We start from the raw sequence: 26,042 nt of genomic DNA, 5'->3' as shown, positions 1-26,042 counted from the left end.
TACCAGTAAATTACCATGGACATAATTTGAAGTATTATAGTTAAATGAAAAAAAAAAAAAAGTTGCTTTTGGATGCAAAATCAACAGTATCTACTTCCAAAAAAAGGACACAGAAAATTAAGGGAATCATCTGGGTGATTTATGACTAAATTTCCAAATCTTCAAGGCTTGAATAGTCAGATTACTCTATCTCCCTTCCCCCGTTCCCAAAGTATGTATGGATCCAGCCAGAAGAGTTTTTAAAGTTCATGTATTTCCTGAGTCGTGACATTTCACAAGTGAGAATACACAATGAGAATGGCTTCCAGTCCCAGTGGCATAGGATGTTTAACAGGGATTAATCACATCCATAAAAGTCTCGCTTTTGCTTATGAATGACGTCTGTTGCCATGTGATGTTTCTTTCAGGTGGTGACTTCACAGATGAAAAATGACTAATGCACAATACCCAAAATAACTTATATCTCCTCCATCCCCACTTCCCACACACTTCTTCCCGCACACACTTGTTTTAAGAGAATGGAAATAAAGGCAAAACAATCTAGGCTGCCAAATTCCATTGTGTACAGAGTAGTCATTTTCGTCCTAAGGTAATATCCCAACCTCTTTTCCCTTGTCTCTCACTCATGTCCCTGTCTTTTTAATTACAGAAAGCATTCTTCTTGGACTCCTGCCCCAAAAAACTCAGAGGCACTTTTAAGCAGTCTTTTTATTATCAACATTTCCTAGCTAGAGGTTGTTGAATAGAGATGATTGAAAGACAATACTACACAAAAGGATACTTCCATGTACTTGAGTCTTCTCTGAGCAAGAAGATTAAAGAACTCGTATAATGTAGAGCTGAGGAGGACCTAGGAGACTGTCTAAATAACCCTCCTTGTGTTATTAGAGACCAGGACAGAGGCACAGACAAGCCAGTAACTTCTCACACCACGTGCTAGTTCTAGCTAACTCTTAATAGATTGACTTTTCCACTCTGCCAATCTACCCAGTTGTTAACACAGCACAGAATAAGGATTAGAGAAGGTTCCCAAAGTCACATGGTTGTTTAGACCTCCAGGTAAATATTTTAAACAGGAAGAACCAAATAGTGACTAAACTTGAGATTTTCTAAAGGAATCAACTAAGCAAACAGAGTGAAAAACTTGACAAACTTGAATTTTATTTCCTCTCATCTAATCCTTATTTCTTTTCCAGGAGATATTAATAAGAATAGAGAATTAGAAGAGTTTGAAGGAGGAAGGAATAAGCAAAGATCTTGATGACTCAAAAAACAGGTAGTTCATAGATTATCAATTCCAGTATTGTCTATTAAAGTTAGTAAACCTTGGGTCTCTTGGCCACTCTACAGCACCAAACAAATTTTTTGGTGAATTGAATTAAGCAAATATGGAGAATAAAATAAAATCAGACTAAGATATCTAGTGTATTTATTTCAAGAGGCCCTTTGTCAGGTGGAGAAAGATTCACTTCTGTGAGTCTTATAATGTATATTTTCCTCCTTGCTTTATTGGTTAGGAAGCCCAGAGTTAAATTTTTAACCTCTCTGTAGCAATGATAGCGTTCCTATGGCATATATTTTGTATACTAATCCTAATTCTACCACCGATTTATTTTTATCTTATTTGTAAGTTACTTCACATCCTTTTTGGAATGAGCTATAGTATAAATCAATCATATAATCCATAAATTACACATTTTTTCTCATTTCTCAAAAAAAAGATAAAGTGTTTATAGGCATAAGCTGGAAAGAAACATCCAGGGTAAAATGTATTCTATATAGTAGTAAAAATGCCATTTATGAAGCTTAACCAAGAAACAACACTCTCCTTTATTTCCTATATGTAAATAACCCTATTAGAACTTGATGTAAGTTGCATGATAATATGCAGAAATAAACAGGACCATCCTCAAGGAAGCAGAACTTGGGAAATCAATTATGCTCCCTTCTCCAAGCACAAGATTGATTTCCAGGTGATAGTTACTTAAAATGAACACCAAGCACAGCCTTTGGGCCAGGGGAATATGTTGGAAAATGTCATAGAACTTTTAGTCTGAGGTGGGGCTGGGGCAGATCTGTGTGTGTGTATGTGTGTGTGTGTGTGTGTGTGTGTGTGTGTGTGTGTGTGTGGTCAAGTCACCTTCTCATGGGTATAACCAAATCCTTCTAGTCTAGAAATTGGACTCCATCAATGCAAAGAACAAAACCCTTTGGACTGAAGATGTCATATATACTTGAGACCACTCTGGTTGACAGTATTCAAATAAAGGTCCCTTAGTTTGTTGTTTTTTTAAATGGTAGTAAAATATACATAACATAAAATTGACCATCTTTACCATTTTTAAGTGTACATTTCAATGGTGTTAAGTACATTCACATTGTTGTGCAACCATCACTACCATCCACTTCCAGAACACTTGACATCTTGCAAAACTGAAACTTTATACCCATTAAAGTACAACTTCCCATCCCCCTCCATTGGATGGTCCCCATCCAATAGGAACCACTATTCTACTTTCTATCTTTAGTCTATCTTTGACTACTTGAGATACCTCATGTAAAGGCTATTGTGAATAATGCTATTATGAACATAAGTATATAAAAATTTCTTAGAGGCCTTGCTTTCAATTATTTGGGGAATATCCAGAAATGGAATGGCTGAATCATATGGTAATTTTATTTTAAATTTTTTGAGGAGCTGCCATACCATTTTTCATAGCAGCTGCACCATTTTGTATTCCTGCAAACAGTGCACAAGTATTCCAATTTCTCTACATCCTCATCAACCCTGGTTATTTTCTGTTTTTGTGAAGTAGCCATCTTAACGTGTGTGAAATGGTATCTCATGGTTGTTCCATTAGTTTTTGAAACAGGATTTTCAGAAAATTGCTCTTCATTTCAGCCATTACACTTAAGAGGACAAAAGAGTATTCAATAAAAGATGAGTAGATTTACAAGTTATTCATAAGAGACAACAATCCTCACCAACCTTAACTCTGTTAATAATATGAAAACAAGACCTATTCTTTCCTAAGCCTCAAACGCCTTGCTTAAGGTCTCAAGCCACTAAGACTGAAAACTATGTAATGGTGTAAATCACCAGGCGTGACTGGTAGTGATTAGTCATGACTGCTGAATTTCTTCTGGAACAAAAATAGGTGGCAGTAAATAAGATCGTTAATGGGCCCATCTATTTAAAGACAAGGAAGAAGTTCCAATACATCCTTTTTGCTCTTTTTGCCCCCTAAGCATTTTGCATTTGATAAAACCCAAAACACATTTAGCCCTGAGCAATAACCGCCCCCCTCTTTTTTTAAACACATGTGTGTCTCAAGAGAATGAATCCATATGTTTCTGATTCATTTACAATTAATTCATCAAAATGTTGTTTTGATGTCCAAGAAGCTTTATTGAGGCTCTCTCATGAGTCTTTTTTCTTAGAAACAGGAAATCATCCCTTGCCAAGAGCCAAACTCAAAACACACCAAAGGATTTTGAGCTGAGTTTGAAACATTGAGACTTCAACATCTAAGCGACTGCCAAACTTGGACAAAAAGTCCATCTCTTCATCTAGACATGCAAGCCAAACCCAGATTTAATATCAGATTAATCTCTGGCTCTTGAGATGCCCAGCATGACTTGAGCCTTTTTGTACAAGCACTATAAGATTCCAGGTGAGCCGCAAAGCAGTATGAACATGAAAAGGAAGACCAACAGAATTTTTTAAAGTGTACGCTAGCAAGACACAGTGACTTTATAAAAATGCTTACAGACAGCACATCCATTGATAAACCTCTGAACAATCTCCTTTCTTTCCTTTTTGTAAGCTATCTCAAACAGAATGGCTCAATACCAGGGGATATTAAATAGCATAGAGTCTAGGCCGTTCTTTAATTCACATGCTCCCTCCATGTACCAAACTTTCCTCTTCAGAGGTCAAGGCCACTTCCTCTTCAAGGCTCCAGGCATTAACATTTCAATCATCTCTAGGATTCTGTTCCTCTTCTACCTAAACTCATACAGGTTTAAATCTCACATCAATCTTCTTCTAATTCTTCAATCTAGCCAAAGAGATCAGCTTTCTCCAAATCTCATCTTATGCTTTCAGATCAAGTCTTTGCTCCCATCATCCCAAGTTTTTCTGCCTCTCTGAATCTCACCATACTTCCTGCTTGAATCTTGCCTCCTCATTAAGGCCATACTTGTCAACCTCAGGCTGATGTCATCTTGTCTCCTTCAGAATGCCTATAACACTTATTTTTAGGATATATGGTTATTACCATGTACACCTCTGTAACACCCCTTTTACTGTCATCAAATATGCAATAAAAAGATGAAATTTTCAAATATTGTGTTGCTTCCACATCTAGCAGCTCCCTAGCTGCACTAGGGAGCAACATGAGATAAAATTGATTGCACTTAGAGAATCCTATATGTGATAAGAAATATAGAAAGATATTTTAATGTATGTGTGACTCTAGTTTTGTAATTATGAAAGCGATAAGATGATGATGATATAACAATTTCTAGGGGAACAAAATTTAAGAAGGGATCAACTCAAGGTCTAATTCTGCTAGAATCAGATATATCAGGTTTATTCCTGAGTTGCCTTAAAGTCAATTGTAATTATCAGAGAGAAAAGAAAACAAAAAGTAAAATACTCTTTTCACTTTAATTCAGATCAATGAAGAATGACTGGTTAATGATATGAGTGTGTTATCAGGGTTCTCCAGAGAAACACAGAACCAACAGAGATTTATTAGAGGAATTAACTCATGTGATTATGGAGGCTGAGAAGTCCCACAGTCTGTCATCTGCAAGCTGGAGAACCAGGAAAACCAGTGAGGTAATTGTAATCACAAGTCCATCCCTTGTCAACTTGGCATTCATATGCATCTCCTTAAACCAAACTTAATCTCCAAATAAATATATTAACAAGCTCCTAATCCAACTTAACATGATACAACTATCCTGCATACAACCAAAAATTCACTAATTCCTTCCCCAGAAGAGGAGGCAAAGTCCTTAAATAACGTTTATTCTTCCGATATCCTGTAACTTAAATACTAGATGTGAAATTAGCAATCCCTAAACACTGATGTAAAGTGTTTAACATCTGATACTATGTGATAAGGGAATAAGAGAGGAAAGAAAACAAAGCAATTTGCTTAATATATGTATATATACATACAACATATTCATAACAAAATAAAGAGGAAACACTCATGACAATTACACTACTCATTTGTGTAGGTGGTCATATGGTTATGACCGGCATTTATAACTACCATTTTTTACTACCATTCTGTATTCCCTTTGTCTTCAGAAGCACCTTAGCTGTTCACGGTTCTTTAGCTGCTGGAGTGAACAAAACCTTCACTCTTGAAGGGTCTGGGACACTACTCTTTCTGCCTGGATTGAGTTGTAGTTTTCCACTGGCCTTAATCATGGGCACGGTAACACTAAGAAACACTCTAAAGGATCTCCTATGACCCATACATAATCCCAGCCAGCACCATAACTCCCTGCTTTGTTTGTTGATTCGGAGGAATGAAAAACCCAAAGTGGCCTGGTGGCTGACTTGACTTCCAGTTCAAGGAAATCATTGTTGTATCTCCTGGTGAAAGCAACCCTCCCTCGGGAAATAAGACCTGTGGGCCAGTAGAGCATAAAGTCATGGAAACAGGGAGTAAACTTTTTGCTAGTGGGTAACTAGAGGTACTACTGAGTGATGCCACTCTTATTTCTACCCCTTGATCCTCGGACCCATGAATCCTTGTCATGGGAGAAACATATTGGCTACTGACTCAGAATATATACAGCCTTCTGGAGGTCCCAGCCCTGTAAATTACTGTCACCTAGCTGCCAATGTAACTGAGTCTTCAAAGGGCTGTTTCATCATTCTATCAAGCCAGCTGCTTCAGGATAGTGGGAAACATAGTAAGATCAGCGAATTCCACCATCACGGGCCCATTGCCACACTTATTTTGCTGTGAAATAAGTTTCATAATCAGAAGCAATACTGTGTGGAATACTATGACAATGGATAAGACATCCTTAGGTCCACAGATGGTAGTTTTCGCAGAAGCATTGTGTACAGGGAAGGCAAATCCATATCCAGAGTGTCTATTACAACAAAAACTCTGTCCCTTCTATGTTGGAAGTGGTCCAACGTAATCAACTTGCCACCAGATAGCTAGCTGGCTGATCACCAGGGAACGGTGCTGTATCAGGGGGGCTCAGCGCTGGTCTCTGCTGCTGGAAGGTTGGGCACATAGCCGTGGCCATCACCAGGTCAGCACTGGTCAGTGGAAATCAATGATTCTGAGTCCATGCATAATCTGCGTCCCTGCCACCCTGGGCAATATGTTCATGAGCCCGTTGGGCAATGACAGGAATCTACCGAAGGGTAGACTCTTGATTATTAAAATCATCCTCTGTTAAGGTCACCCTTTGGTGGAACACAAATATCTTCATGTATTTTGCCAATTCAGAGAGGTCTACCCATATACCGCTTACCAAATTTCTTTGTCACCAATTTTCCAATCTTGTTCCATGACCTATTATTTTTTACCACGGTACACCATACATTGGGGAAAGGGAAATAATCAGACATAGAAGACTTATTGGTAAGGCGTTTGTTTGACAGAGGGTGGGAAATAAATTGGATTAAAATTCAGGGGCCTTTTACTTCAGTGGAATTTCTAAGGGTACAGTGGTGTAGGGCATGTTGGGATATCCCCCTTCTAAGGTGAAGGATGAGGTGTTGCATTTGGTCCATCCTATAGTCAAGAAAGAAGCACAACATCCGGTGGCTCTCTTTGGATTTTAGAGGCAATATCTTCCTAATTTGGCTGTCTTATCCCAGCCTGTTAATCGAGTGACCAGAAAAGCTGCTAGTTTTGAGTGGAGCCCAGAATAAGGGAAAGCTTTACAATAGGTCCAAGGTGCTGTGTGAGCTGCTTCACCAGTTGGATCATATGATCCAGCAGATTCAATGACGTTGAAGTGTCACTGATACATAGGGATGCTATTTGGAACTGCAGCACAGGCCTTTCAGAGTTTGGAGAAAGGCCTTGACATCATCTGCAGATAATTACCCTTCTTTTGAGAAACAGCTTTTGGCCTGCCACTGGTCCTTACTATAGACTGAATGCTTGAGCATGGTCCACCAAATTACCATGGACCTGAGCTGTCCTTCATGAACTTGGTGCTATCAGACCCACCAAACCATAAAGTTGAGTGTGCAACTAAGTGTCCATCAATAGATGAATGGATGAAGAAGCTGTGGTATATGTATACAATGGAATATTACTCTACTCAGCCATAAAAAAAAAATGAAATCTTGCCATTTGCAACAATATGGATGGACCCAAAAGGGTATTATACTAAGTGAAATAAAAGTCAGAGAGAGAAAGACAAATACTGTATGATTTTACTTACATGTGCAATCTAAAAAAGAAAACAAATGAACAAACACAACAAAACAGAAACAGAGTCATAGATACAGAGAACAAACAGGTGGTTGCCAGAGGGATGAGGGTTGGGGGGAGGAGAGAAATTGGTGAGGGAGATCGAGAGGCACCAACTTCCAGTTGTAAAATAAATGAGTCACATGTATGAAATGTACAGTGTGGGGAATATAGTCAATAACTATGTATTATCTTTGTATGGTGACAGATGGTAACTAGACTTACCGTGGTGATCATTTTGAAACGTACAGAAATACTGAATCATTTTGTTGTGCAACAGGAACTAACATAGAGTTGGAGTTCAATTATACTTCAAAAACAGACAAACTCATAGAAAAAGAGATCAGATTTGTGGTTACCAGAGGTGGGGGTTGGTGGAAGGGGAACTGGATGAAGACAGTCAAAAGGTACAAACTTCTAGCTATTAGATAAATAAGTAGTAGGAATGTAATGCACGACATGGTAAATATAATTGCTCTGCTGTATGTTTTATATGAAAATTGTTAAGAAAGTAAATCCTAAGAGTCCTCATCACAAGGAAATTTTTCTACTCCCTTGATTTTTTATCTATGCGATACAGTGGATGTTCACTATTGTGGTAATCATTTCACGATGTATGTAAGTCAAATCATTACTCTGTACACCTTAAACTTATACGGTGCTGCATTTCAATTATATCTCAATAAAACTGGAAGAAAATTAAAATTTAAAAAATAATTAAATGCAAAAAAACCTCCTTGCAGTAATATAATAAAGAGCATCCATGTGGAACAAGCAAATAAATAAATAAATGAAAACAGTGAAGCAATGTGGAGACATTAATGGTAAACTGAGACTTTCAAAAGGATACAGGAGGAAGATGAAAAGTATGCTGGAGATATTTTTCTGTCTACCTTAATCTGGAGAAGTAGTACAGATCCACCTGCCACTGGAAAGGCAAAAGGAGAGTGAGGCTATTTTTAAGGTTTTGTTTATGCTAGAAAGATCCAAGAAGATGATAAACACTGCCCTTGAAAATCTCAAAACCACCAAAACTATCCCCCTGACATCAGATGAAACAGATCAAGTCAGGGAGAGCTCTTGATATCAATATGCTTCCAGTCAAAAGAATAAAATTTCCCCTAAGGCCAAGTCATGCTAGGTTATGCTCAGCTCCATAAGACAATAGGTTCAGTTTGGGTGGAGGGAGGACAAGATACCTGAGAAAGTTTCTGATAACAGTGGCTTGAGAGAACTGGACATAATCCACTTCCAATTCTTAATTGTCAGTAGAATTATTGATTTATGTTCTAAAAGATAGGTATTTGGCATTTAGGTGCAATATAAAGAGAATTTGACTGATCAGTCTTAGGATTCCAAATTTACAATGTATAATTGAATAATTGATATTCAAAAGTTTCAAAGTCTTATAAACTTAATATACAATTACAAATTAAGAGATTTTTAGAGAAAATTAATTTATTAGATTATAAAATCTACTTAAGAATTTGGGAAGGTTTATCAGACAATCAAAGTACTTAAGATATATTAAAATGATAAATGATAAACGCATTTTGAAATATTTTAAAAACTTTAATTAACTAAGTTTATATGTGTTACCAAATATTAATCAAATGCTTCTTAAAAAATGATTACTAAAATTTGCTACACTTATAAATAGCAAAATAATAGATGATGTCAGTTAGGAAGTGGAATAGGAAACCTCAGATCCTCCTTTCCCCATGGAGACACCAATTGAACAACAATATATGGACCAATTCCCTTTGTGAGGAATTAAACAAAACAAAACAAAACAAAACAGTTAAGAGGCATTTCTACCTCAAGTGAGCATGAAACCAGTTTCATCAAAGCTGGTAGGAAAATTCATGGCATTCACTCATCATAGTCCCTCCCACAAGCATAGTGCACTGGAGTTAGGAGGAAACTCTCAGCTCCAGGTTAGTTCCTGAGGAGGGAAAAAGAACACTGGACTGTACATCCAATATTCAGACATTTTGAGGGGCTGCCTGTGGGACTGGCTTCTGTCTTGCTTGAATCTCAGTGCTGGAAGGAAAGGGTTGCAGGTTGGGAACCACTGAGGACAAAGGTGACATTCTGGGCTAGCATGCACTTACTGACCGTAATCCCTCCTCCTGGCTCAACTTGGAATAAGCAGGAGAAAACCCCTAACCTCCAGCTTCTCCTTGAGGTGGGAAAGAGTTGGAACATGTGTACAACATTCTAGATTTTCCGGGAGCTACCTGAGACACCAAGTTCTGTTTCACAAATTTGGAGCATGGATGATACCTGGCATACTCTAGAAGCCTGGGGGCTTGCTGAGGGTAAAAAAGAGAGCTGGGAGGCTTGCAGCAGCTCTGGAGCACCTGTAGTACCACAGATAGACATGAGAGGGAGCAAGAGATTACAGATTCCTAAAAGAAGACACCAGCAAATTTCTCAAATTGAGAATTTACCCACAAATCCAGAGAAGATACCTCCACAGGAGAAGTTTGAGAGGTCCACATAATCTCTAGTCAAACTGATTGGTGAAGTTCTTGTGAGGCCAGTTCATACAGATTGTGAAAAGTGGTTTTTTTTTCAAATATGCAGATTCTAACATAAAGTTACAAGACACGTGAAGAAATAGGAAAACATGAGCCATTCAAAGGAGAAAAATAAAAGTCCAAAACCTAACTCTAAACAAATGGAGGTATATGAATTATCTGACAAATAATTCAAAATAACCTTTATAAAGATGCTCGAAAAGCTCAGGAAAACAATGCATGAACAAAATGAGAATATAAACTAAGAGATTAAAAAAATATTAAAAAGAACCGAAGAGAAATTTGGAGCTAAAGAATATATAATGAATTTGAAAGACTTACTGGGGGTGGAGGAGAGGTTTTCAACATCAGACTTGATCAAACAGAAGAAAGAATCAGTGGACTTGAAGCCAGATCATTGGAAATTATCCAGTCAGAGAAGTAAAAAGAAAAAAGGGTGAAAAACGATATTGGAAGCCTAGGAGACTTATGGGGTACCATCAAAAAGAACAATACATGCATTATGGGAGTCCCAGGAGAAGAAGAGAGAAAAACGCAGAAAGCTTATTTAAAGAAACAGTGGCCAAAAATGTCTCAAAGCTGGCAAAGAAAAAGTACATTTGGTTTCAAGAATCCCAGTGGATCCCAATAAGGATGAACCAAGAGTGAACATCCAGACACATTATAATCAATTTGTCAAAAGTCAAAGACAAAAAGAGAATTTTGAAAGCAGCAAGAGAAAAGCAACTCATCACATACAGGGGTGTCTCCATAAAATTATCAGCAGATTTCTCAACAGAAACCTTGTAGGTAGAAAGGGAATAGGATGATACATTCAAAGTACTAAAAGAAAAAAACTGCCATCCAAAAATGCAAATTCTGGCAAAACTGTTTTTTAAAATGAAAGAGAAATAAGGATTTCTATAGATAAGCCAAAGCTGAGAAAGTATCTCACTTCTAACCTGCCTTAAAAAATATGTTAAAGTGAGTCCTTCCAGGTGAAATGAAAGGATACTAAATAGTAACAAAAGCATATGGAAGTATAAAGCTTGCTGGTAAAGGTAAATATATAAACAAATACAGAATATAGTATTACAACAATGGTGGTGGATAAATCACTTTTAATTCTGGTGTAGAAGTTAAAAGGAAAAAGTATAAAAAATAACTGTAATAAAAACATGTTAATAGATACACAGTATAAAAGATATAAATTGTGACATAAATAATATAAAGTGTGGTGAGAGAGGGAAGAAGTAAAATAGTAGTTTTTATAAGTAATTGAAGCTATTATCAGTTGAAAATAAACTGTCATGAATAAGACGTTTCATGTAAGCACAATGGTAACCACAAAGAACATACCCATAGAAGACAAAAAGAAAAAGAAAAAGATATTAAAGAATATCACTTAAAAATCAACAAAACACAAAGAAGACAGCAAGAGAGGGAAAGAGGGATAAAAATGTTACAAACCAAACATAAAACAATTAACAAAATGGCAATTATATGAAAAATTATATGCCAAAAATTGGATAATATAGAAGAAATGGATAAATTCCTAGAAACATACAACCTACAAAAATTGAGTCATGGAGAAATAGAAAATCTGAACAGACTTATAACTAATAAGTGTATTGAACCAGAATGTGAAAACCTCTCAACAAAGAAAAGTCCAGGACCAGATGTCTTCACTAGATAATTCTACTAAATACTTAATAAAGAATTAGTACTAATCTTGAAAATTATCCAAAAGCCTGAAGAGGAGGGAATATTGATACTTCTTAACTCATTTTATGAGGCCAGCATTACGTTGATACCATAGCCAGGCAAAGACAATACAAGAAAAGAAAACTATGGCCCAACATCCCCGATGAGTACAAATACAAAAATTCTCAACAAAAACTCACAAATAGAACTCAACAACATACTAAAATGATCTTACACCATGACCAAGTGGATATACCTAGGATGAAAGTATGATTCAACATATGAAAAACATTAACAGATCAAAGGATTAAAATCACATGATCATCTCAATAGATACCAAAAAAACACTTGACAAAATTTAACACACTTTCATGATAAAAATTCCAACAAACTAGGGATAGAAGGAAATTACCTCAATATAATAAAAGCCATATCTGAAAAGCTCACAGCTGACATCATATTCAAAAGGGGAAAACTAAAAACATTTCCTTCAAGATCAGTAACAAGGCAAGGATGCCTACTCTCACCACTTCTGTTCAACATAGTACTGGAAGTCCTAGCCAGAGCAATTAGGCAAGAAAAAAAAAGCATCTAAATTGGAAAGAGAGAAGTAAAATTATCTCTGTTTGCAGATTACATGATATTATATAACCCCAAAGATTCCAAAAGAACTGTTAGAACTAACAAAAAAATTCCATAAAGTTGCAGGATAAAAAATCAGCATGCCAAAATCAGTTGCATTTCTATACACTAACAATATACTAGCTGAAAATAAAATTAAGGATAAGAAAACCATTTACAATAGCCCCCCCAAAATGAAACACTTAGGATAAAACTTAACTAAGGAAGTGAAAGACTTATACACTGAAAACTGCAAAACACTGATGAAAGAAATTAAAGAACACACAAACAAATGGAAAGACATACATGTTCATGGGTTGGAAGAATTAATATTGTTAAAATGCCTATACTAACCAAAGCATTTTAAAGATTCAATGCAATTCCTATTGAAATCCCAATGGCATTTTTGAAGAAGAGAAGAAAACAATTCTAAAATTCTTATGAATCCACAAAGAACTTTGAATAGTCAAAGCTATCTTGAGAAATAAGAACAAACCTAGAAGCATCATACTTCCTCTAACATCAAACTATATCATGAAGCTATAATAATCAAAACTATAATACCGGCATAAAGACAGTCACATAGATCAATGGAATAGAATAGAGAGCTCAGAAATAAACCCGCACATATAGAGTCAACTCACGTTCTATAAGGGTACCAAGACTACATGAAGGGAAATGAATACTCTCTTCAACAAATAGTGCTTGGGAAACTGGATATCCACATGCAAAAGAATGAAATTGTACCCTTAATTTATACCACACACAAAAAACAACTCAATACACAAAAAACAACTCAAAATTGATTAAAGACTTACAAACAAGAACTAAAACCATAAAACTCCAATAGGAAGACATATGAGAAAATTTTTATAACACTGGTCTTGGCAAAGATTTCTTGGATATGACCCTCAAAACACAGGCACCAAGAGCAGAAATAGACAAGTGGGACTATATCAAACTAACTCCTGCACAGCAAAGGAAACCATCAAATCAGAGTGAAAAGGTAACTTACAGAATGAAATAAAATATTTGCAAACCATATCCCTGACTAGGAGTTAATAACCAAAAAATATAAGAAACTCATACAGCTCAAAAGCAAAAAAAAAATAAACTTATTTAAAAATGTGCAAAGGACTTGCACAGACATTTCTTCAAAAGAGATATACAAATGTTCAACAGGTATATGAAAACATGTTCAACATCACTAATCACCAGGAAAATGCAAGTCAAAGCCATAATGAGATAGCACCTCTCACCTATTGAGATGGCCGAAAGAAGGAAAAGAAAGAAAGAAAGAAAGAAAGAAAGAAAGAAAGAAAGAAAGAAAGAAAGAAAGAAAGAAAGAAAGAAAGAAAGAAAGGAAGGAAGGAAGGAAGGAAGAAAGGAAGAAAGAAAGAAAGAGGAAAGGAGGGAGGAAGAAAAGAAGAAAAGGGGAAGGGAGGGAGGGAAGAAAGGGAGGAAGGGAGAGAGAGAAAGGGAGGGAGGGAGTATAGGAGTGAGAGAAAAAGAAAGAGAATAAAAGAAAATAACAGGTGTTGATGAGGACGTGGAGTAATTGGAATTCCTGTGTCTTGTTGGTGAGCATGTAAAATGGTGCAGTAACTGAAAAACATGGAGTTTTCTAAAAACATTAAAAATACAACTACCATATGATCCAGCAATCCCACTTCTGGGGATTTATCCAAAAGTATTAAAAATTGGATATTGAAGAGGTATTTGTACTCTCATTTTCATTGCAGCATTATTCACAATCGCCAAAGGTGGAAACAACCTAAATGTCCATTGATGAATGAATGGATAAAGGTAATGTGGTTATATACATACTTGGAATATTAATCAGCCTTGAAAAAGAAGGAAACCTTGTCATATGCTACAACATGTATGAACTTTGTGGGCATTATGTTAAGTGAAATAAGGCAGTCACAGGAGGACAAATACTCCATGATTCCACTTGTAGGAGGTAACTAAAGTAGCCATACTCATGGAAGCAGAAAGTAGAATGCTGGTTGCCAGGGGCTGGGGGAGGGGGAAATGGGGCACTGCTCAGTGAGTATAGAGTTTCAGTCATGCAAGATGAAAAAGTTTTAGAGATCTGCTGTATAACCATGCACATATAGTTAACAGTACTGTCTGTAATATACACTTAAGAACATTTTGAGAGTAGATTACATGTTATGTGTTATTTAACCACAATAAAAAATAGTAATAGAAGCAGATAAATAGCAAAATAAGATTTATGTTAAATCTAAATGTTTAAATCTCTATTAGTTGTGGGGATTTGTAACATTAATAATTCAAATTCTAGTTGAAAAAGAAGTACTCTGATCTGGCAATCATGGTCCTTGGTATTTACCCAAAGAAGTTAAAAATTTAGGGCTACACAGAAAATTGCACACATATGTTTATAGCAGCTTTACTCATCTCTGCCAAAACTTTGAGGCAACCAAAATGCCCTTCAGTAGGTGAATGGATAAATAAATGGTGGTACATCCAGACAATGGAATATTGTTCAGCACCTAAAAAAAAAAAAAGAGCTAAAGAGTCATGAAAAGACATGGAAGAAACTTAAATGCATATTACTAGCCCTCAAATGCCAATCTAAAAATGCTACATACAGTATGATTTCAACTATTTGACATTCTGGGAAAGGCAAAATTCTGGAGACAATAAAAAATCAGTGGTTTCCAAGTTGGAGCAAGGGATGAATAGGCAGGGCACAGAGAATCTTTAGGGCAGAATTGCATAATCTGTTGATGTGCCTTAGAGCCTGTTGCCTTTCAAAAATTCTTGCCTAAAAAAGAAAAAAATAATATGTGTCTGTCATGTTTCAGTCTATTTATACACATATCTTGAATCCTCACAATGTTGTAAATTAGATATTATCTTCTCTTAATGAATGAGGAGGCGGTGGCTTGAAGAAGTCAACTTTAGCTACTGGCTAAAGTTACACAACAGGAAAGTGCAGGGCTGGGTTCAAGCCCTTCTGAGTCTGGTCTTCACTCCTCTGCATGCCTGCTGTCTCTAACCCTTCCTATTTAGTTGTTTGGCCTGGTCAACACCATTATCTGTTGTCTTAGTTAACTGGGGCTTCTATAACAAAATACCATACACTGGGGGCTTAAATGACAGACATTTATTTCTCACAATTCTGGAGCCTGAGAAGTCCAAGACCAAGGTGCTGATAGATTCAGTTCTTGGTAAGGCCCTGCTTCCTGCTTGTAGACAGCTGCCTTCTCTCTGTGTCTTCACATGGCCTTTCCTCAGTGCTTGTGAATGGAGAGAGGGACTTCTGGTCTTTCTTCCTCTTCTTGTAAGGACACTAATCCCATCATGAAAATCGCACTCTCATGACCTCATCTAAACCTAGTCACTTCTCAAAGGCCTCACCTCCAAATACCATCACATTTTTGAGGTTAGGGCTTCAATATATGAATGGCGGGGGTGGAGGAGGGTGGGGCGGGGCGACAAACATTCAGTCCATAGTACCTGCTCTCTCTATATCAACTTGTCAGCTCTCGGTCACTGTTCCAACCATCTCTGAGTCCCCAGCTTCTCCTTAAATCTAGAAGGCGAAAGTGGTGCTGACTGTCAATCCCCATCAAAACTTGTCAGTGACCTTCTGCCCCTTTGACTGCACCAAGTGTAATAATGATGATTTTATACATCTTTTGTAAAATTTATATGAGCTAGTGTATTTCATTAATACGTACATATTCAATAGATCCTTAGACTGTTAAAGCCAGAGGTGAGCTTCAAGAACAGGTAAATCAACACCTCATTTTTACAGATGAGGAGACTGAGTTTCAGGGAGAAAAAAGAACTTACTTCACAGCCCAGTTTATTTAGTCCACAATATGTGTTACTAAATTAAATCATTTCATTTCTGGTTTTTTGTTTTTGTTTTTGTTTTTTTACTTACTAAGCTCATAAGATAGACTCAGCAAAGGCAAAATTTTTTCTTATCTTTTCTGTTGAGAAGATTAACTCCATGAGAAGAGGGACTTTTGTCACTGTTATACCCTCAGAGTTTAGATAAAATATATATTTTAAATATTTTTAATATACTCTCAATTTAAATAACAGGATTTTTGGAGATAAGAAACACTATATTAAGTATAGACATATATTTAAGTCCAGCAAAAACATTCATTTATACAAATGAACATAACTACTGTTTTTCCATATCCAAAAGCTTATTTCTAAACCTTCTTCATATTCAGAGATTAAAGTCTTTTAAAACTTTGCCTTTCAGTGGCATGTGAAAAATCAGACCTATAACTATGATCTCAATTACTCTTTTATTTATTTATTTTTTTGGTGAGTCTTCAGTCAGAGGATACATATGAAAAAATGTATCCCAAAGTAACTTGGAACCAAGTTACATGATCTTAATTACTCTTGATCAACAATGTAATTTCATGACATAAAAAGAATCCCGGAATTTTTCTTCTTGTATTTCCTATTTGGTTAAACTCATCTTTTATATCTCCCAAAATTCACTCATAAACACCTGACAGAAAGATTGTGGATATTTTGAATCCCATATCATTATCTTGAAGTTTTGTTCGTCTGCATTTTTTGCATATCCCATGGGTCTAATTTAAGAGACTTGACAGTTTCTACATAACTTTTCTGTATATCCAGTAACTTGTTCTATGGTACTGCCACATAGAGCTATCTTTTCATTAAATAGTTCTTGAATAGGCAGAAAGAATTGGGCTGTACTTCCTAATTCAAACTTTATCCCCACCAGATCATGTTGAAGAGTATCTGTGAGCATAAGCTCATATAGCAATGATGGGTCTTGTAAAATTGCTTTGTGCACTGTGCTTTACATACCGTAATGCCTCAGATAGAATTTTATTAAATATTTTATTAATACTAACCAAGAAACCTAAGGGATAAGCTTGTTGCTAATGCCCTAATGAATCTTAATGCCAATCAATGACAAGATGGAGAAAAATCATATACCTCCAACAAATATACTTATCCTAATCGTTTTACTCTGGAAAACTATACTGAAATAATGGCATATCTCAGATTCTTGAGAGCATCCAGAACCTCCCCTCTCCCCAAATAAGATGTAGAACCAATAAAAGTTTAAAAAGGGAGAGAAGAGGAAAAGGAAGGAAGTTGGGAAGTCAAGTTTCAGCAATAAAATGTGTTTCTTATACTTCCGTGTTTATTTTATTGAAATTCACCATTTTCCATAATTGATTACTTGTAAGGTTTCTAGCGTTCGTACCATGTCCAAGTCATAAGGCCGACTGAAAGGCAATACATTTCAGTATGATCTGAATAAAGGATATAAGAAGAGTGGGAAACAGAGTGAGACATGTGGGAGGGCAAAACAACAGGAAAATGTGATGGTGAACTCATGTGGCACAGGACCCATGCTGTCTCTCAAAAAGTTTGGCTTAAGTTGTTGTTTTGAGAATGCATTCCTTGGACATATTTGTCTTCAGTTATTAATTGCTCCACATTGGCACTGTCAGGCCATCAGTAATGCCCAAAGCTTTAATTTCAGATGAGTAAGGAAGAGGAAAGTATTTCAACGTCACCCAGTTTCGAAATGGAAGGTGGTTTCCTGAATCTTGACTACAAGCACGAGTGTGCCTTTCATGAATTGGTATCAGGCAAGGGATAGCAAAAGATTCAAGATGCTGCAAAACACAGATTTTATAAGCAGAGGTTTTGACTTCTTTTTTTTTTTGATTTTCTTTCATTGAAGTATAGTTGATTTACAATGTTTGTGTTCATTTCTGCTGTACGACAAAGTGATTCCGTTATACGTATATACATTCTTTTTTTCCATTATGGTTTATCATAGTATATTGAATATAGTTGCCTGTGCTACACAGTAGGACTTTGTTGTTTATCCAGTCTATATATAGTAGCTTACATCTGCTAACCCCAACCTCCCACTCCATTCCTCCCTCAACCCCCTCCCCCTTGGCAACCACAAATCTGTCCTCTATGTCCGTGAGTCTGTTTCTGTTTTGTAGATAGGTTCATTTGTGTCATATTTTAGATTCCACATATGAGTGATATCATATGGTATTTGTCTTTCTCTTTCTGACTTACTTCACTTAGCATGATAATCTCTAGTTACATCCATGTTGCTGCAAATTGCATTATTTTGTTCTTTTTTATGGCTAAGTAGTACTCCAATGTATATATATACACCACATTTTCTTTATCCATTCATCTGTTGATGGATATTTTGGTTGTTTCCATGTCTTGGCTATTGTAAATAGTGCTGCTATGAACATAGGGATGCAGGTATCTTTCTGAATTCTAGTTTTGTCTGGTTGACTCCTTTTAAGTGCATATTACTAAAGCTCTGTTTCACTTTCTGAGAAACCCCAGGATTTAAAATGAAATGGTATACTTCCTCCTTTTACATCACTTTGGAGAAAAAAATTGTCTCTGTCCAAGAACTAGCTAGTCTGCCAAAGGATGAAAGTAAACAATACCTAATAACCAAAACAAAAATGCATTGAATATTGTAAATTAAGTGGAGGGAAGCTATTAGAAACTCAGAAGGTTGTAGCAGCCAGTCTGTGACAGTAAGAAGGCAAATATACCAGCCTCTGTCATTTTGACATCAATTGACTAATTTGCTCCAGGTTTTCTTGAGGTTTCTTTTAGTGTATTTAAAACCGCAAAAGCATTTATTTTGGTCCCAAGATAAAAAGCCTTTTATGCAATGGTGCATATTTCTAAGGTAACAATGTTTCCATTGTCAAAACTGCCATCAAAGAGAGGTGGGGGGAATGCTACCTATCCCATTTATTTTGTTAGACATCAGCTTTACCAAGGCACTGGTTTGGAACTTAACCTAATTTCTACCTTACAGTTGCTAGTTGAAAGATGGAAAAATGCTTTTCAAATGATTTTATCTTTTCTGATATCATGAAGAAGGAAAATATCTCGGACACCAATGTCCTAGGACATTCTATTCTCTAACCTGGTACCCAGAGCTCGTGCATGGTAGATTAAACGCAAGGGAAGAGGCAGATGTCCAAAAGATAAGTGAATCCAGATGTTTTTCCTGCTTTTTATTAATGCTGTGCTCCAGCTGTTGCATCTTTATACTGGTAAAGTCTCAATTATCATAAAGGATGAAATAGTAGAAGGTAGAGGTGTTCTGGAACACTAAAGTGTCAAAATAATATTTTCTACAAAATTGAAGATAACACCCAAAAACTGGGGCCAGACATTTCTGCATATTGACAGTTTTCAGAAGGAAACAGTTGCTGGCCTTTATCCTCCTATTGGAAAACAAGACAACAGTCTGCACGACTCTACTGGCCAATGGGCAAATCCCCAATTGTCCTCAATTAAGACTGTCCCCAAGAAAATACCAAAAGAAACAGAGAACAAATATGTGTGGTTTTTCTTAAGCCTTTCTTTCTCACACACAAATAAAGTAGACCACAAGAATGAACAAAGTTTAAGAATAGCAAAACAAATTAAAAATATACCAGCCTTCACTTTGCTGGAAGCTACGTGCAGCTCGACAATGACATGTAAGATGTTCATTCTTAGTCTAAAAAATGTTTTCCTGGGACAGCTGGAGGGCATGGCTCAGTGGTCTGAACATCTGGTTTGATGTACCTAGACTCCTTGGAGCCATGGGCTGAAGCCCTGGTATGATTTACTTAACTCTTTATCTTTTGCAGAACTAAAGAGAATTCCCAACTCTTTAGTGTGTGGTTCTTGGGAAGTTTAGGGAAAGATGTATCCACCCTGGCTCTGCTTGGAGAGAAGAGATTTCAAAGGATTAAACTTGACACTTTAGTCCCAAGTTACTTTCTTTCTCTTGTTTACTGCCACTGGAATGCCGTATTTGTTGTTTATGTAGGGTCTTTCATTTAAGGTTTTCAAAGTACTCACTGACATGGTCTGATGGCAGAAATGAACAATGCTCATATTTTAAGGATGAGAAAGATGAGACATCAGAATCCCACAGTAAGTTAAAGGAAAGGCAATAATAAAATTTGGTCCCTACATTGGAATGCACAGTCATTTTATATGATAGAGTTTTCTGGGGGAGGAGGAAGGTCAGATCAATGTGCATCTTGGACTATAAATTAAAAATTCAGTACAAGTGAAATTGTAACCGAACCCAGGTTCAGCCACTCGCCACTCATAAGCCAATAACTCGAGAGGCAAGTGTCAGTAGAAAGGAAAGTTGCTTTAATCAGAAAAGCCAACAATCTGGGGAGATGGTGGACTCATGTCCAGAGACCAACTCCAAAGATTCTGCTCAGCCATGATAGTTTTCAAAGGGAAAAATGGGGAGAAAGAATCTCAGTGAATCATCAAGGCAGGAGGTTGGGTTCTGCATCATTCTCCATTGAATGCAGACTGGCTGACTCTTTCTTGAGATGTTTTCTTGCCTGCGTGATCTGCCTGCAGGATTGCTAAGGGGGGCTGTTGGGGGTACTTCTTTTTATCTAGGAAAAGAATCAACAGATTAGACAAGGCATGGTGTGAATTCAGATCACAATTCCTATAATTAGGTTCTTCTAAGGTTAGAGGGGAACAGAAATGGGCAAACAGGAAAGGAGCAAAAGACCTGCTTTCAAAATGCCCTGTAAAGATAATGATCAATCTGAAACAAAAGGAATATAACAGCTTCTTTAAACCTTAGTTGTTTAATCGTCAAGCTGATGGCAATAATGCCCACCTATAAGGGTCCATGCAAGGATAAAATGAAATAACATCTGAGAATGTGCTTAACACATAATGGGTGACACGGAAATGCCACTCTCTCTTTCATTCTGACCCTCAAGGATGGCATTATAAAATAAGACTTAAGAACTTTCTACCCCCAGAGCAAGAGGTATGGGAGAGGATACTTTTTAAGAGTCTTGATGTCTGATCCCAAACTCTCAATCCTTTCCTTGGGATTGGGATTAGCAGAGGCAAATTATTATATGTAGGATGGATAAATAACAAGGTCCTAATGTATAGCACAGGGAACTATATCCAATATCCTGTGACATACCATAATGGAAGAGAAAATGAAAAAGAATATATATATATATATATATATATATAAAACTGAGTCACTTTGCTGTACAGAAGAAATTAACACAACATTGTAAATCAACTATACTTCAATAAAATTAAAAAGAAAACAAAGGCAAATTCCAAAAATTTTCAGTTGTGACTATAATTTTCAGTCAAAATAATAACATTTGTTCTATATAACTGCATTTATAAGACATCATATAAGAATTCCATAGTAGATATGAAAGAAAAAGAAACTAAAAGGGATCAAGAAAATAAAAAAATAAATTTAAAAAAAAAGAGTCTTGATGTTTGAACCAAATAATCTGGAAACGGCAAGCCAGCAGAACTTGTGTTGTTCTCTTTAACAACCCGCTATTTGCTTACCCATTCTGTTACACATTCAACTTTTTTTTTTTTTTTTTTTTTTTTGGCCACGCTACTCACGGCTTGTGGGATCTTAGTTCCCCAACCAGACCTTCGGCAGTGAAAGTGCAGACTCCTAACCACTGGACCGCCAGGGAATTCTGTCTGTTACACATTCAATACACGTTGAAGTACTTGTTATGAGGTGAGCACTGAGGATACCAAAAGCAATAAGTGAGACCCTCACAAATAGTTAAAGAGTCTAGTGGAGAGAGACAGACGTGCATACAAATAGTTGCGAGGCAGAAGGATGGATGACACAATAAACCATTTAACAACTATTTAAAGACAGCTAGTGTGGGATATAATTCCTTTTATTCCCCAGGGTACTCTGCCCATATCAACTATTCAGGAAGATTTTTTTTTTTCTGCAATCAGGTTTTAATAATGATGACTATTAGCATAAAATCTGCTCTACCTGCTACACAATTGTTATCGTCATCCATTACACAGGGCTGCTGAAATGTTTAAGTGAGTTATTTTACATAAGGCAGTTAACACAGTGCCTGCACATACAAAGCACTCACTAGCATTTTTATTATAATTATCATGATAATACCATAGCCAGTTCATCACTATAATAACATAATCATATCATCACTATAATGTTATCATTAAGTATAGAAAAATTGTATCCCAACAATCTTGAAAACTGGGGCAAGGTCAGTGGGGATGAGGATGGGGCAAGGTCTAACCCGATATATACAATCAAAAGGAGTCCTCGGATATCCCATAGATGCTTGATTTACTCAACCTCTACCCAGGTGCAAGGTCATAAGAATCTGAACTAGGACTGTTCTAAAAGGCAAATGAAATAAGCAGTCCCGTTAAAAACATTTCAAAAGACCTCCCAACAAATACCTCCCTATTATACCAATTGTAGGTTCTTGAAAGTCCTCTAGCAAGAAACTCAGCTTGAATATACTTGGAGAAATCATATATTTCTCTAAAGCAGTGGTCTTCAACCAGCAGGATATTTTGCTCCCACTCCCCCAGGAGATATTTGCAATGTCTGAAGACATTTTCAATGGTCACAACAGGGTAAGAGGGAGTGGGGAGAATAGGGGTGTTATTGGCATCTAATAGATAAAGTTCAGAGATGCTGCGAACCATCTTACTATACACAGGACAGACCCTACAACAGAATCATCTGGTCCAAAAATGCCATAGTGCAAAGTTGAGAAATCTTGTCCTAAAAGGAACACATAGTTATTTATCCCTACTTAGTTAGGCATTCCCATTCATTATCTTTTTTACCTAATTTCAAACTATGGTGTAAATAATTGAGCTATATCTTCCTTAAACAAGGATAAATGAGGTGCTGTGGGCTGGAGAAAAGGTAATGAGCAACAGGGCATTTACTCTATATGGGAGCAGAAGAAAGGAATCTAAGCAATATGAAAATTTTCCTATTCCATATTTTACCCAAAGGCAATCTCAATGCCTTTCCTTGCAACAAACATATTTTAAAAAATAGTTTGGAACGCACACATATGAGGTGTTCCATAAATTCCCACTGGATGATTGATTTCAATTGTAAGTCCAGATTGCATCTTGTCATGTCCCTGAGGAAGATGAAACCAGACTTCTGAAGATCCAAGAGTTTAGCAAATGATTTAACAAAATATTTTGAGCAACTATTATATGTCAGACAAGGTTCTAGAGGCTTGAGATACATCAGTAAAGAAAGCAAAGATACCCATCCTTGGGGGACTCACGTTCAATCAAGTTTTGAGGAAAGGTCAAGAAATTCTTGAACTGGAGTGCCTCTACATATGGCATTATATTTTTCCAACCTATTTCTTTTTCTTGACTGAAAAATAGAAATGAGTTTTAAGAGAGTTTTTATCTACATTAGAAATTAATCTATTTCCAAGGCAACGAAGCAAAATAGATTGCAGTAGTAAGCAGTCTTTTTGCAGATTGTTGTTTAAGAAATTAAAATTTATGGTGTGTAAGAAACTAATATGAGGAAGACATCCAAGCCTGGGTATATTTCTCTAGTCCAGGTAAAAATGGAGATGGAAGATTGAGAAAGAGAAATATCATATGATATCCCTTATATGCGGAATCTAAAAAGAAATGGTACAAATAAACTTATTTACAAAACAGAAACAGACTCACAGACTTAGAGAACAAACTTATGGTTACCAAGGGGAAGCATGTGGGGAAGGGATAGTTAGGGAATTTGGGGTCGACATGCACACACTGCTAGATTTAAAATGGATAACCTACAAGAACCTACTGTATAGCACAGGGAACTCTGCTCAATGTTATGTGGAAGCCTGGATGGGAGGGGAGTTTGAGGGAGAATGGATACATGTATATGCATGGCTGAGTCCCTTTGCTATGCACATGAAACTGTCACAAATTGTTAATCGGCTATACTCCAACATAAAATTAAAAGTTAAAAAAAAGAAATATTAAATAAATAAATAAATATCTATACTATGACCTGCCCTGTTTTAGGAGGAAATCTTCCACAACAAGACAACTGACAGCTTTTGAAATAGCCTGCCCTGATGGTGTTAATAACAAAAGTCATTTAGACATTTAGTTTGGGTCTGCACTACATTTGAAAGCACAGGGTTATTTACCCTGAACTCTCCCTGATTAGCTTCAGTGAGAGCATTTAATCACTTCTCCAATAGCCTCAGTCTTGAGAGACTAATGACAACCTGGATTTGTCCCCTTCTTGTACTCTGAAAGCCTAGAAAATATGCAGGCAGATAAATGTTACTTGCTTGAAAGCTCTGCTGAAGTTCTGTCCCCCCAAAGATACCAACAGCTCTGGGAGGCTTTGCTGGGTCCTCCTTTCCCCATGTTTTTCCTACAAAATACATATTTGTTTGTTGAGCTCATAAGATGCGTGGAATTCCATGAGGAGAACTGAAAACAATTTGTCTGGAGCCTGATGATATGCCTCACCACTGAAGCATATGACACCTCTGCTTCTGTTTGCTGACTTCCCACAGAGATGCTACAAATCAGTAGCCCCAGAAACCCCTGGAGCCACCAGCAATAACAAGCCTTTAAATCCCTTTTGGTTCTGGAACTTGGACTGGGACACAAGTTGAGCAAAGAATGTCACATATTTATACTAACATTTATGCAGGATGATTTCTGCCTTTACAGTTCACCTCTATAGTTAATTACTATATTCAACTTTGCAAACTAAAGAAATAGAACGGTAAGGGCAGTGTCAGACTGCTCATAAATCATTTTTTAAAAAAGGAGATGAGGTGAAATATTGAGTCTTCTGACTCACGATAAGTCTCATGGTATAACTGATGAATTCTAAGTTTTGTACCCAGGAGTTCTGGATACCCCTGTGGCTATAATGAAATAGCTCCAAGAGGCCATCACTCAAGCAACGCAAGTTACTAGTTTCTGTTCCACTTTCTGGCCTCCCACCAATGCGGAACATTCATCAGGCATCTTCAAGTTTAAATATTGATACCATGACATCTTAAAGCAAGGGATCACAGTATGCTATGTGGTTTAAGACCATTCCTGACATGAAGAATTCACAAAATTAAAACAAACACCATTCCTCTACCTTTTATTAAAATTTAATATATGGTTCTGAGTGGTCAAGTCCAAATCTTAAACTTCCTTTGAAGGTCAAGTCCAGATTTTAACTTCTACCAAATACACCCATGATAGTCAAAGGTCTTCAATAAACACAGTAGTTTGAAGGAAAAAGTGGATCTAGCAGTTAGATCTTGAAATGAGGAGTGTTAGTAGAAGGTCAGAGAAAGTTGGAGAAATATTTTAAAAGATTGGGTGAGGCTAGGGATTGAACTTTCTTTTTTCTTTCATTTCTGTGGTTTAGGATGGCAGGCCACTATATAAGTGATCATGAAATCGTGGTGCACCAATGAGCATTTTTCTAATGAAATAGACATCTGTGAAAAACAGTATGCATGTTTGGTTATGGGTCACAATATAAAATGTGTTTCTAGAAAATGTTTCACGCCCACTGACCTACAAGCATGTTTACTGTGTGCACTAGAAGGTGCAAGAGGCTTTTTAAACTTTTCCTGAATCTTTTTGGGAGCAAATGAACTTGATCATCACGTGGTCTGAATTAGTTCAGCACTTCTTCCCTCCAAAGGAGCCAAAGAATTTGATGATCAGGTTCACTATTCGGCAGGACTGGACAGTTGCTATTGGCCAAAGAGTGTTGCCACATGGCCTTAGCAAGTATCTTAAACTTCCTGAGTCTCAGTTTCTTCATCTATAAAAATGGGAACACTATTATCTACTTCAT

At 36.7% G+C, this 26,042-nt stretch overlaps 1 protein-coding gene across 2 annotated transcripts in view; it reads right to left on the bottom strand.

Annotated features, from left to right (window-relative positions):
• ADAM28 (ADAM metallopeptidase domain 28) overlaps positions 1–26,042 on the bottom strand; it is a 207,318-nt gene that overhangs the window by 177,870 nt on the left and 3,406 nt on the right. The gene's annotated exons all lie outside the window — the stretch shown is intronic.

This window comes from Eschrichtius robustus, chromosome 10, assembly GCF_028021215.1.
Source record: "Eschrichtius robustus isolate mEscRob2 chromosome 10, mEscRob2.pri, whole genome shotgun sequence".
Lineage (NCBI taxonomy): Eukaryota > Metazoa > Chordata > Mammalia > Artiodactyla > Eschrichtiidae > Eschrichtius > Eschrichtius robustus.
This window is presented reverse-complemented; position numbering and strand designations above follow the sequence as displayed.